Consider the following 14,209-nt stretch of genomic DNA (forward strand, 5'->3'; position numbering starts at 1 on the left):
ACAAACAACGTCCTGGTGTAGGGGTGCAGCCCAAATGCTCACATGTACTGAAAATTAAAAATATATTGCAGAAATATGTTGATAGAATCCTCTGAAGATCTGTTGGCTGTGAAGGCAGTTTACAAAAAACCTGCAGATATCGGTTCAATCGAAGCAACCCAAAACACTATCAGAATTGTCAGAACCACTATAATCCCCCAAATAACAAAAAACACAGTTAGTTTCTTTAATAAACTCCAGTGTCCTGGAGCAGGAAGGCGGGGAGCTGAGGAGAGAGCACAAATCCCAATTTGCATTGTTAAACTCGTTGTTGAAATGTTTTTAAAGCTCTCAATGCCTCTCGCTTTACTGTTCTTCTGTGTTACCTTTGTGTTTTCTCGCTGAGCCAGATGCTGTAGAAGATAATAAAAGGTAATAATACAGTTCAGTTTGCAGTTTGAATGAGGAAAAACTCATAATAAACAAGAATATTGTTTCCACATATTCTCTGAGCTTCTCTCACCTTTAACAGTCACTGTGATCAAGAGTTGTCGTTCAGAGTCCAGAACTATGTATGTTCCCTCGTCACTGGCTGCAAACTCATTAATGACCAAATTCCCATCTCTGTTGGTCAGTCGATCACTCCAGACCCCATCACTTCTGCCCCAAACCTCCTTCCACTCTGTGCTGGTTTTATTCTGATGGTGCACTTTATCAGCATTTAACAACAAAACATTCAACTTCAGCTCCTCACCTGTTTTCACAGAAATCTCATCTGAGGAGAAACAGAAAAACACTTTTTCCAAACATTTTATTATAATGGTGTCAATCAATCAAAGCCAAAATCATTTTATTCAGCATTGGAAGACCAAATGTAATCATTTTTAAAAATCCGCTATTGAAAAGCCTGACCACTAATCTAAATATTAAGCTTGTCTAATTTAGAGTCTTTGCTGGTTACATGTAATATCAACACAATTACTAAAGGAAAACCAGAAATCACATTCTGATGGTTTGATCAGTTTTGACTTTACCATGAATATGAAGTTGGTATGTCCTGATCTGTCGCTCCAGCTCTGTCTGATCATTATGGTAATAGACATGCAAAATATACATCCCAGCATCACTGAAGCTCAGATCCTTGATGATGATGTCACAGCTTCCTTGTTTAAATACTCGTCCACTACATTTTTTCTTCTGACAAACAGGGATGTTTTTTGACAGACTGTTTAAACTAATATCAGAAATCTTTTTGGCCTTAAATTGACATGGCAGTGTGACGCTTCCTCCTTTTTTTCCTCTCACAGATATAAGGGGGTTTCCTGCAAATACAGATTTATTCCATACAAAGAATCAAGAAGATAAGTGGTGTTTCTGTTTATTCTCTGTAATCAAGATAATCATAAAATATTAGTCAGCTTTTCTTTTGCTCAAGACATTTCTCCACACATTCAAGTGGATTCAACAACTATGATGGTGTAGTTTCTCCAATATTTAGCATAATTAGAAATGACTGTAAGGATCATTCTACAGAAACATCCACTTTTGGTAAAATTTATTTTTCTTACATTTAAACTTAGACCACATTATTAGATTACCTTTTGACTTTATGAATACATCTAAATGACAGCTTAAATTTATTTAGCTTTTTTGTGCAATTATTTCAATACTATTTTTTTTTGTCACTGGTGTTACCTTCTTTAGCAATATTAAACATTTTTATTAAATATTATTTCTCTTTTTTTCAGTACATGTAGTCAGAGTTAAAGAAAAATAATGAAAATGCATGAAATAAGGAGATATGTTTTATTTATTTTATGTGAAAAATGCATTTTACAAAATGTCTGCTCCAAGGTACATGTTGTCAATCATGGTATACTCACTAAATTAAGTAGTTTAATCCATTTGTATTATAGTTTTTTTTTTTTTTATTATTCCCTAACAATAAAGTAGGAGACTAGTAGTGAATTCAACTAAAAGCTTCATATGAAATCATGAGATAAATGAGAAAATTTATAATAACTGAAAAGAAACAGCGGACATAACATGGCCTTTTTTCATAGATGTTTAGAAAATAGGAAGGAGGAAGTCAAGTGATGTCATCAGTGTGATTTTTATGACAAAATACGTGATTTTTTGTTAAACGTTAACACCAGTGACACAACTCCAGTGGACCACTGTTTTCATTATATATTTTATAATATTTATTCAGCATTGTGTTTTATTATGCCATTTATATCATATTTTGATAGTTATGAATACATTATTGTACTTTAAATGGTAGAAAATCCTGTTTTTGACCTCAAAATAAAGCACTTTCCCTCTGTACATGGCTGTGGGGACGAGCAGTTTTGTGGAGCTTGGAAGTCTTTATAATTAATTAAAAACAAATATTGACGCATTGATGGCTCAAGAAGGTGTAATTGTTCAAATAACATATTGTTTCATTTTAAAATATAAAGAAATTGTAACCCTAAAGTGTTTTTCAAGTGTAATATTTCTGTAAAGGCTAGGGACAGATAAATGGACATTTCCATTGAAAGACCCTTTTGTTGAATGTCGTAGGTTTCACGATAACGGAGATGAAATGTAAACGCACAATTTTTGCGATTATAAGAGCATGAAAATCTGACAAAATATCCTATAACAACTTGCAGTGTTTTATCATCGAGGCTGAGAAAAGAACGCATCGCTGCAGACTACAGCTAAATGCCTAATTATGGCTTTTTTCCATGTTCGTGGAGTAAATATTTTTACTCGGTGAGCATTTTATGCATTTGACTGTTGACACTGAAAATAATGCATGTGTTTTTCAGAGGGTATCAGGGTGCCCTATCTGGACATTTATGTAACATTTTTGGTAATTCTCTTTAATGCATTTGCCCTGATTTGATTTGTTTTATTGTATCTATTTTTATATCATTTGTCATCAATATTTTGTTTTAAGGACTTAAAAATAGTCCTTAACAACCTTCATTGACATGACAATAGCATTTTGTCACATTGATGTGGTAAATTTTAAAAATGTCAAATTACAACTAATAGTATTTGGGGTGAAAGTAATTCGTCTTTTAATATGTCATACATTGATTTTTGTTGTAAATATGCCTTACAAGATTGTTAGACTCACTAAATGACATTTTAGTGGGTGTCTTCTGTAAATCAGGGAACAATATTTATTTTTTGCTCAGAAAAACAAAATTGTAATTAAATTAAACACAACTGTTTTTTTTTTTTTTTTTTAGGGAAAAACAACAACAATTTAAAGTAGTATTTCACTTATTGTTTTTAATGCTTGATTTGTTACAGTGGTGCATTTTCTTTTTGTTTCGGTTCGCTTTCACAAGGTAACATTTCCTACTAGAATGTGTTTATGCAGGTCACATGCGATGCGAGTAAACCTGTCCTCTTATTGGTCAGAGTTGGACCGTTATCAAGATTGAGTGTTCGCTCTGCGGGTTTATTGAGGCTTTATCTGTAGATGCTGTGACACACTCAAAAACAATGTGTCTACATCATCAGACGCGAGCGACGCAATGCGACAAAAGACAGTAGATGCCATCAATCAGCTGTGTCTGAGCTGTCTGTGCTGTCTATAATCTCGCGTCTGGTGTAGACACGGTGCAAACGTCAATTATATTACCATTATATAGGCTATATAAGCAAACTGAGTCGAAGACGAAAAAGGGTTTAAGTGTCTATTTCAGAACAAAGCAATCGATAGAATGCTTTAAGTGATAGTTTCTGTGATCATCTACTCTGCCTCAAGTTCCAAACCTGTATGAGTTTCTCTCCTCTGTTGAACATTAAAGAAGATATTGTGAACAATATTAGTGTAATCAAACAGTTCAACGGGGACCAACTGTTTGGTTAAAAAGTCTTCAAAACATCTTTTATCTCATACAGGTTTGAAACAACTTGAGGGTGAGTAAATGATGACAAATGTTTCATGATGAACTATCTTTTTAATGAGTTTAAATAGTGAGTTCAGGGCAGGAAAACAAAGCTTGCAATGTCTGTCCTTTGAACAGTTAACCATTTAAGACTGATTCAATGTGTATAGCGTTCTTGGATAAATACGTTGTTGGGTCAATGCCACACTTGACCATAGAGACGAGACACTTGGCTGCGGTGCAACAGATAAACATTTAACTAGATTTGATAACTTTACCTGAAGAGTTTCAGTTTGTTAACAAAAATGTCACTGACCGCTTTGATAGACAAAACAAAACAGCAGCAGAAGAAGATCCAAGCATTTGAACCTGATGAGAATACAGAAGAGATGTTATGAGACACAGACACGCGTCACAAAGAGTTTATTAATACAGTGGGGGAAAAAAACTCTTTCCGGAGTAAACTAGGCCTATTATCTGAATCTTTATTAATGATTCCAATGTATTCCTCAAGGCTCAAAATGAAACCCAAATGTCCAATGGACACGAAAGTTTATGAACTTCCTTTCCTCTCTACCAGACAACAGTCTTTATCATCATAACTGCAGTAAGAGACATTCAGCATAAATATGTTGACAAATTTCCTCATCAGTAGGTTTAGTTTTACCAAACAGAAGCAAAACTATTGGTATAATAACACAAAAATACAGAAGCTTTATATTTAAAAGCATAAAAACTTACATGGTAAAACGCTGTATGAGTGTTTTGATCTGAGTGTCAGAATGTGGTAAATCTCTTAGTTTAGGGAGTGGTGACAGGTAAAGAACACATCTCACAGGTGAGCACTTCCTCTTCTTTAGGTGACTGCTTGCATGCTCAGGGTTGGACTGTTGCCATCTTCTGGATTTATTAACTCATATACAAAAGAGCATGTCATGTTCTCGACATTATCCTGTTTTAATTATGAAACACTTCAGGTGTCTTCTACCTGTCCACTCTTCACATTACAATGTTCTCTGACTACATGTACAACGAATTTAAAGAATACTTTTTAAAAGAAAGTGCTACATTGCATCAATGTAATATCAGCGCATGAATGAGTTTGTACTGATTTAGCCATGTAGCTCCTAATTTTATAATAATATTTGCTAGGCTGTTATTGAAAATAAGAACTTGTTCTTAATTAACTTGCCTGGTTAAATAAAGGTTGAATACATTTAAATGTACACAAAAGCTGGATTAATATTCAGAAGCATGAAAACATAGATAGTGAACATTTTGCATGATTCTTATCTTCAGATGTCAAAAGTTTGTAAACCACTGAATGTTTAGCAAGGTTTCAGTTAAAATAACAGAGGTGAACATAGAATATTTGGCACCTTCTAAAGGGCAGTGTGATGGATCATTATTGTCCTGTAGCACATTGAGCTGTGGGAAAATGATTCTGATTTGACATGATTATTTGTTGAATCATTTGCATATGATAATAATTAACTTGAACACTCTGACTTTTAATTTTGAGCAAGGCCTGTTTCCTGTTTCCTCGAGATGATGATGAAGCAGACAGTAAATTCTGATCTCAGATAAGCTGTTAGAGCTGAATATTTTGCATGACTTACAGTATCTGAAGAAAGGTGGTTTCTAAATTCCGAGTTTGAAACATGCAATCATTTAAATCGTATCATTAGATCATAATACAGAAACTAAAACACAAAGTCTTTCCACATTCTTTCAAGAGCATTATGCCATTTCAAGTTTTGCATCCCTGTCTAGATTTATTGCATTAAAAATCCTCATGATTTCCTCATGTAGTTGTTAATAGCCTGTTGCATGTAGTCTACATTAGTTTAGACACTTGGCTTACAATGCAGTGATTTGAGTCTATGATCATAAATATTCCATGTTTTATACAAGTTAAGCTCTATGCACATGCTTTTGATTAATTAATAGTATTTACCCTATAAATGTTCTTTACAAAGGCTTGCAAATTCAAATGGTGTCTGATTTCTGTTATAATGTGAGTTAAAAGAGTGATGTAACTTTACTCAGAATTAGTCTCATGTGGACTCATATAATGTTTAAGCATTCAAGAAAAGCATTTGCTAAAATTAAGCTGCAAAAACAATCACTGACATCATAAACCAGGATACATTAACACATGACAACCCAGATTTGCATATATTTAATAATCAGAAACTTTACATTTACAGCGAGGTAATATAGAAGAAATATACAAATATATCAAATATACAACATACACCTACATTTTTGTAAGCATATCTTTACATAGTCTTTTGAACAAATATGCACTTTTACTTGATCTTATGTTTATGGGAACCATATTTCAAGCAGCAGAACCTTGATAAAGCACAGTCTCATCAAATTTGTTTGTGGATATGTTAAAATGAGTTGAGCTTTATTGACTTGACGTGTTTTATAGTCATGTCTGGTGGTGGTTGAGGAGACCCCCCCTCACATTGTAAAGCGCTTTGAGTGTCTAGAAAAGCACTATATAAATGCAACAAATTATTATACATTTTTATTATTTATGTCTAAAATGCACATATACAAACTTTTCAAAGAAGAAACGGGGTGTATGATACTTGATAACCTTAAAATATACCATCAGTTGTAGATGTAATTTAGTCTTCACCAACAATTATGATCAATTTCTATTCATGTCACAAAATAACCCTCCTGCTCTGTTTGGAACAATCTGAAGTTTCTGGGTTTTTTTTAGATGTTTCTCTCTTGATTGTTGGGCAATACTCAATGTTTGCACCACATCTTTTAAAACCTTAAAAAATATTTCCTGGCCACAGCTACATATTTTCCCATAATGCTTACTATATGATCTATAGGTTCAGGCAAAGACAGCAAATGGTCAAGTTTCACATTTAACATTTGCTACCATCTATAAATCTTGTTATTACAAATAATACATTTATTATATATATATATATATATATGGAATTAATGTATTAATTCTAGCTCATATAGTTATTGTTTCCAGCTCATCTTTTAAGTTTTCTCAGCCAGTGTATGTGATCTTCTCTGCAGTTTTGTTGTTTTATCTCATCTTGAGTCCTGTCTTAGCAGGAAAGCCATTCTTACAAGACTCTGTGATGCAGTTCAAATGTATTGTAAATTTAAATAAATATTGCAAACATTTTCAAAGAATTCTCTGCAGGTCTTTTGGCTCTGAAAGCAAATTTTAACTAACCAGTGACGTTGTTAGATGTTCTGTTAACACTTCATTTCTAGTGATTATCGTCAATTTGATTTCACAGATACTATTTAAACTAAGCTGAGCTAGACAATGACATCACTGAACTCAATAATGAAATGCCTTTAACTGAAAATTGAGTGTTTAATACATTACTGACACTCTATCCTCTAATCTGATACTGTTAAGTGCTTTGACACAATCTGTATTGTTAAAAGCGCTGTATAAATAAAGGTGACTTGACTGTTTATTGCATCGGGACCTCTTGGTATGAATCATGTTCCGCTTTCAGAAGCAGACATTTCTTGATGTCAGGAACCGAAAACAGTTCAAGAACCACCAGAACCAAAAACATATACATGCAGGCAATACAACAGTTGAAGTCCAAAACCAAACAACTAGAAAGGGAAGATAGGAAAAGAATACAATTTTTAAAAAAGTAATTTCCTTTTTAAACTCAAGGATTAACTTTCTTTGTAAGGCAGTTAATTGCCTCCTTATTTTACTTACCATTAGGTTTGTCATCATCTACATAGTTCAGTTTTCCCTTTGATTCTGTACTAGATTCTGGAGAGGATATTGAAATTGATATTGAGTCACACAGTTTAGCATCAATTTGCAAATCATGATGAATAAACCTCAGCTGTCTGCTATTAAAAATAATATATTTTTGCATAAGCACTGAGATTCACCTGTGACTGTTACTGTGATCAAGATGTTTCTTTCAAAGTCCAGAACTCTGTATGATCCTGCATCACTGGCTGTAAACTCTTTAATGATGAGGTTTCCATCAGTGTTAGACATTAGATTACTATGAACCCCGCTGCTTCTCTTCCAAACATTTGTCCATGCTGTGCTGCTTTTGGGTTGATGCTGCACTTTATCAGCATTGGGTAAGAGAACATCTAACTTCAGCTCCTCACCGATTTTCACAGAAATCTCATCTGAGGAGAAACACAAAGCATTATAATCATCATTATCAATCAAGGCCATAAAGGCGTATATTTAGCATTGGGCACCAAATGTGATGTTTTTAAGAAAAAAATCAGCCACTGAAAAGCCTTTATAGGAATCCAGTAACCTGATTATTGCCTCTGTTTACAGCCTTGCATGAAATGCCAACATTATTATATTGTTAACATTATTAGAAAATCCAGAAAGCACATGCTGATGGTTTGATCAGTTTTGATTTTACCATGAATTTGAAGTTGGTGCGTCCTGATTTGTCGCTTGGACTGAGCAGTTTTGTAATAGATTCTTAAAATGTATTTCACTCAGTTTCAAATCCATTAGAATAATGTCACAGTTTCTTGTTTTAAATACTCTGCCATTCTCTGTCTTCGTTCTCACAAATAGGGATGTTTCTTGATAGGCTGCTTAAAACAATATCAGAAATCTGTGTGGTCAAATTTACATGATAGGATGGTGTTTCCTCCCTTTTTCCCTATCACAGGTATAAGGGTGGTTCCTGCAAATGTAGATACAAAATATCAATACTGCAAAACAAAAATGCTTTTTCTATTCTCTGTGACAAAGTATACGTATAAATCAAGGCAATAAGGAGCCAAAAATAACAGCTGTTCCACGTTTTCCAATTTGTTACAATTTATAAAAAATAAAAATAAAAAGATACTGACCGCTGTAACTGATAAAGCATAACAGCAGAAGCAGAAGATTGGAAAACCTGACAAGAATGTAGAAGAGCTGATTTATGTGACAGACACGCATCACAAACACATATGCAGAGATAAAATGCTTTCCTGGTTGATAAACAATTCTGTCTGAAAATTTGAAAAATGTGGATCTTGCATGATAAAAATGTCCAATAAGAAAACATGAAACTATAATCTGAATGTTTTCTGTAATAAATCATGATTAAAATCTGATAAATCATCACTTTAATTTGAACTAATGCACCTTATAAATATTCAACAACATCCGTTTATGTGCTTAATGTTAGTGATTACTGCTGTTGCAATAGTTAGAAATCACTTCTTTTTTTTGGGATATCCAAGACCAAAGCTCGGTTAATTATAAGGCTCAGTTTAGTGAACAAGGTTTTGTTCAGGACCTTGCTCAACTTGATTGGGAGAAGAACTTGTTTGCCTGAAATTATTTTTATGAAGGGCTCTTTATCATTAATAAACATTTTAAAATGTATTGTGTAAAGGTTCAAGATAGCCCTTGGTTCTTTCCTGCATGATCAGATTTGAGTCATGAGTGATGTTGCTTGGGCTAGAGCAATGCATTCCGATCTTCTATCTGATTGGCTTTGTTTTAGACAATTACGTAATAGATGTACTGTGTGTCACATATGTGTTCCTGTTGAGTTTCCTGTTTTGCCCTTATTTGGACTTATTTCATGTATTTGTATATGAAATAAAAAAACATTCAGTGTGGAAAAACATTTTTCAAGGCACGTCAGTGTCTATAACTTTTTATCTTTTTGAACATTATCAACTCTGGATGATGGATAGTAAAGCCTAGAGTGTCTTCTTTCCAAAGATACCTAATTTGTTTGTGTAGCACACTTTGTCACGAACTGTTATCATTTTAATTTAGGTTATTTTCACCTGTGAGGCCCACAATGGGGGCGAAGGTTAACAGGTTAAATTAATTTCCAAAGATATGTAAATCTGCCTTTGTTATCTCATTGTTAAAAGGAGGAGATATTTCTGAATAACTAGGCCGATTTCTGAACTTTGTATTTTGTCTAAGATTATTGAATCTATCAATAGTGAGCAGATTTATTGTAGTGCAACAATATTACACCAAGCTGTGTCCTCACTACAGAGTGCTTTTGATGTGCAACAAAGGCCTAAACCTGACTTTGAACGTGACCAAAACTAAAGCTGTGTTATTTTCAAGATCGAAGATGCAAGTCGCAAATCACTCAAAACCTCACAGGGTACTATAATTGAAGTAGTGACAGGATATAAATATCTCGGTTTTATGCTTGATGGCTCATCTTTTAAATCCCATGTTTATCAATCAAGGACAAAACTATTTATGGCAGTCCTAGATTATGGAGACGCTGTCTAAATCAGTGTCTACCAAACTTCTATGTTCTTTGGACACTTTGTATCATGGTGCGCTTAGGTTTATATTAAAATGTGATGTTAGAACCATCATTGTGCTTTGTATAATTGAGTTGGTTAGTCATCATTATCAACACGCAGATGTAAGCATTACATGTTTATCTATAAATCCATTTTGAGTCTACTGTCTTCATATCTCTGTTCTCTCACCCAACTCAAAGCTCCTGGAGCTTATTCTCTGTGCACACAGGACTTTTACACTCTTTCGGTTCCTGCACGAACTGAACTTGGAACTCATGAATGGAACTCTTTAAAACATATCTTCAAGTTGCAGACCTTGGTGTCAACAAACACTTTTAAAAAATGTATCAATATGCGGTAAAAGGAAGAATCAATTTGTAAATGTTTTTAATTGTATATATGTTTTAGTTTTTTCTGAAAATTTATTGCTGCATCTTAGCCAGACCACTTCTTTAAAAGAGATTTTTTGCATGTTTAAATAAATGACAATAAAATAAAGGATTCATGTGTAATACTGAATATGAATATGGTATGATTGAACTCAAGCATTTCGAAATTCAGTTAAAAAATATAATTATATGAGATTATATATATTTAATTATTATCTATCAATGACTTTGTTAATAAAAACCATAATCATAATCACAAAACTAGCAGGTTTAGTTTTCCATAAACAGCAACACAACTACTTGATAACACAAAAACACACAAGCTGAATTTAAAAGCATGAAAACTTACATTGTGAAAGTTCTGCTTGAGTCTTGTGTTCTGGGCGTCAAAACTTTGCAAATCACAGCACATTTAGCTTTTTTTGGATTTGAATGAAAATAAAAGTGAAAGTAACACACAGGTGAGCAAGAGTTTCCAACATGGAATATTTGGTGCCTCCTACGAAGGAGGAGTGTGATTTGTGTGTGGATAAATTCACATATCACCAACACACACATGCATGTTTGTTTTCCTTTAAGAAGTGAGGGTGAATAGATGGGAGAGATAGTGTTTGTTGATGGTTTTTGTTTCGACAAAAATAATTTGTGCAAGTTGTGTTTTTTTAATGAGAGGCTTAATAACAGCCAATTTGAAGGTTTTGGGGACATATCCTAATGACAGTGATGAGTTAATAATATCCAAAAGAGGATCTATGACTTCTGGAAGCATCTCTTTTAGTAGTTTAGATGGAATAGGGTCTAACATACATGTTGTTGGTTTAGATGATTTAACAGATTTATACAATTCTTCCTCTCCTATAGTAGAGAATGAGTGGAATTGTTCCTCAGGGGATCTATAGTACATCTGATGTGATACTGTAGCTGACGGTTGCATGGTTACAATTTTATCTCTGATAGTATCGATCTTGGAAGTAAAGTAGTTCATAAAGTCTTTACTGCTGTGCTCTTGGGGAATGCCAACACCTGAAAATAGCTATTTTTCGTTAATTTAGTGACTGTATTGAATAAATACCGGGGGTTATGTTTGTTTTCTTCTAAAAGAGATGAAAAGTAATCAGATCTAGCAGTTTTTAATGCTTTTCTGTAGGATAGGGTAGAGGAGAATCCCTCCTTTCCCAGGACACTCACAAGGCAATCAAATCTTTTCGGGTTGTCTGGGAGATTCTGTCGAATGTCTCACTTGTTTTCCATCATCAGACAGGATGAGGTTTGGATGAGCTGTATCAGCATCCAGAGTCACATCCACTGAGAAAAAACAAAAAAACTTAAAATATGAATCATAACTGAACAATGTAGATATTTTGTGATATTGATATTTATAATATTTAATCCAGATTTCAAGATTTTCAAGATTCAAGATTTTTATTTGTCACATACACAATTATACAGAGTATAACCAGCAGTGAAATGTAGTTTCAAAATGATTTCACGAGTTTGTGTGCCCTAATCTTAGCATTAGTGGTAAACAGATGTGGCTTGATGTCTGCAATGGAGGGCTCAGAGAAACTATTCTACTCCATCTCTGATAGCCCCCTATAGACAGAAAGATAAATAAATAAGTAATTAAATATGCATAAAAGGAGGAGATGGAGAGGAGGAGGGATGCTGAAGAACTAACGACGGAAGTGGTAAGAGGCTGTCTTTTATACTTGGATATTAATTGAAAGATTAGATGGGTGTACTCCTCACGAAATTATGTTAATAACTTCACTTAATCAGATTGTGATGAATAATGAAGCTGTATATAAATGTAATCTAGTGCTGTACCTGCACACTGCTGCATCCACTTCAGCTCTGCAGAGACACATGACAATAAAACATCAGCAGATCTTTGAGATATTTCATGAGTGGAATTACAGACAAGCATTAAAGCTATATTAAAATAATTGTGTACAATTCTTATGTATGTGTACAACATGTTTATATTTGATCAGTGTACTGTATGAATAGATGTACTTGTTTGATGAAGTTTCTCATCTAGAGTTTGCTGCAGTTGATTCAGAGCTGTCTTCAGACTCTCCAGATTCTCACAAGTCTTCAAACTGATCTCAGGCCAGTTCCTGGTGTTTGTAGAGCTGCACAGGGATGAGTAAATCTACAGCAGGAGAGAGGAGAAATACTTCAGCATGGGGAGTGTTATATACTGCATTATCATTGATCAGAGAGATGTTCACTGACCTGTAAGACATCTTCAGTCCGTGAAAGCTGCTCCAGCTCAGAGTTTCTCATCTTTAGCTCAGAGATCTCCTGCTCCAGCTCTTCAATCAGGTATTGCTCCTGTTTCTCTGCTGCTTTCTGCTGTTCCTCCAGCAGTTCAGTCTGACATCTCTCAATGGAGCGGATGAGATCAGTGAACAGCTCAATAAGGGCTGCTTTCTCCTTCTGTGTTTTTCTGCTCAATCAGGTCAATCAACAAAATATTAGTGGTGTTGTTTACATCCTGCACAGTTCAGGTTATGGACATTATATCTAAATGAATGTGCCAGTAAGCAACCACTAACAAGCACTCACTTTTCTGACTTCTGCTGAATGTTTGATGTCTTGAATCTTCTTGATTCTGTCCTGGATCATCTGCTGCGTGTCTTGGATCATCAACTCAGTCTATAAACAGAGAAAATGTAATTTATAGAATGACATGAGTGTGAGTAAATAATGACAGTTTTAATTCATAAGTGAAATGTTTTATTATGGACAGTCTTTAGTTCTCACCTCTTCTAGAGACACAGTGTTGTGGTTCTTGTGATCTCCATCAGTGCAGGACACACAGACGATGGTCTGATCATCTCTACAGAACAGCTCCAGAGGTCTCTCATGTTTCTGACATATATAGTCCTCCAGATTACTCACAGGATCCATCAGTTTGTGTTTCTTCAAACGTGCCACTCTCAAATGAGGCTCCAGGTGAGTTTTACAGTAAGAGCTCTGACAGACCAGACACAATTTCAGGGCTTTCAGCTTTCTTTCCTCACAGATGTCACCCAGAACTTCAGTTGTTTTCGCAGGAGTTTTCTTTTTATAGTGATCTACGAGCTCTCTGTGTGTGGTGTTAATCTTGAGGTCAGGTCTTTGCTTGAATCTTTCTTTACAGTATGGACAGCTGCAGGTCTGGCTGTTGTCCCAGCACTTATTCAGACACGTCTTGCAGAAGTTGTGTCCACATGGAGTCGAGACTGGACCAGTGAACACATCTAGACATAAAGAGCACTGAAGCCCCTCAGTCAGTGGACCACTGGAGGATGTCATTATTGGGAAGAAAGTAAATGACAATGATAAATCACACAGATTACTACTTCAGACACACAATTCAAGTTTGTAATCATCTTAAAGTCTTTTTGATTGAAAGGTATTTGTATGAATTATTGAAATAATCATGATTACTATTTTCAATCGAGACAGAGAAGGAAAATTATCAGCAAGTGTTTATAAAGAATCCCATAATGCACATACTGAAGCTGGTATTTTCAATATTACTATATAAGAAGAGTGTAAGTCATTCATCCAGTAAGTTATTATTTGTGTTATTGACGTACATGGAGGGTCTTCTTCTATACTCTGCCTCCTGGTTTTTCTTCGTTTTTTGGATGTTGGTGCAGATTCCGCCAT

At 34.5% G+C, this 14,209-nt stretch overlaps 1 pseudogene across 1 annotated transcript; it reads right to left on the reverse strand.

Moving 5' to 3' along the window:
* Positions 1-345: 345 nt before the first annotated feature.
* LOC306847489 (zinc finger protein RFP-like) lies at positions 346-14,209 on the reverse strand (annotated as a pseudogene). The gene is made up of 12 exons: positions 14,137-14,209; positions 13,316-13,851; positions 13,104-13,207; positions 12,785-12,998; positions 12,563-12,701; positions 12,374-12,400; positions 11,684-11,851; positions 8,736-8,802; positions 7,791-8,042; positions 7,609-7,665; positions 503-754; positions 346-392 (listed from the first exon to the last, which is right to left on the reverse strand). The product of its transcript is annotated as a zinc finger protein RFP-like (transcript).

Source organism: Barbus barbus (genome assembly GCF_936440315.1).
Source record: "Barbus barbus genome assembly, chromosome: 27".
NCBI classification, from domain to species: Eukaryota; Metazoa; Chordata; class Actinopteri; order Cypriniformes; family Cyprinidae; genus Barbus; species Barbus barbus.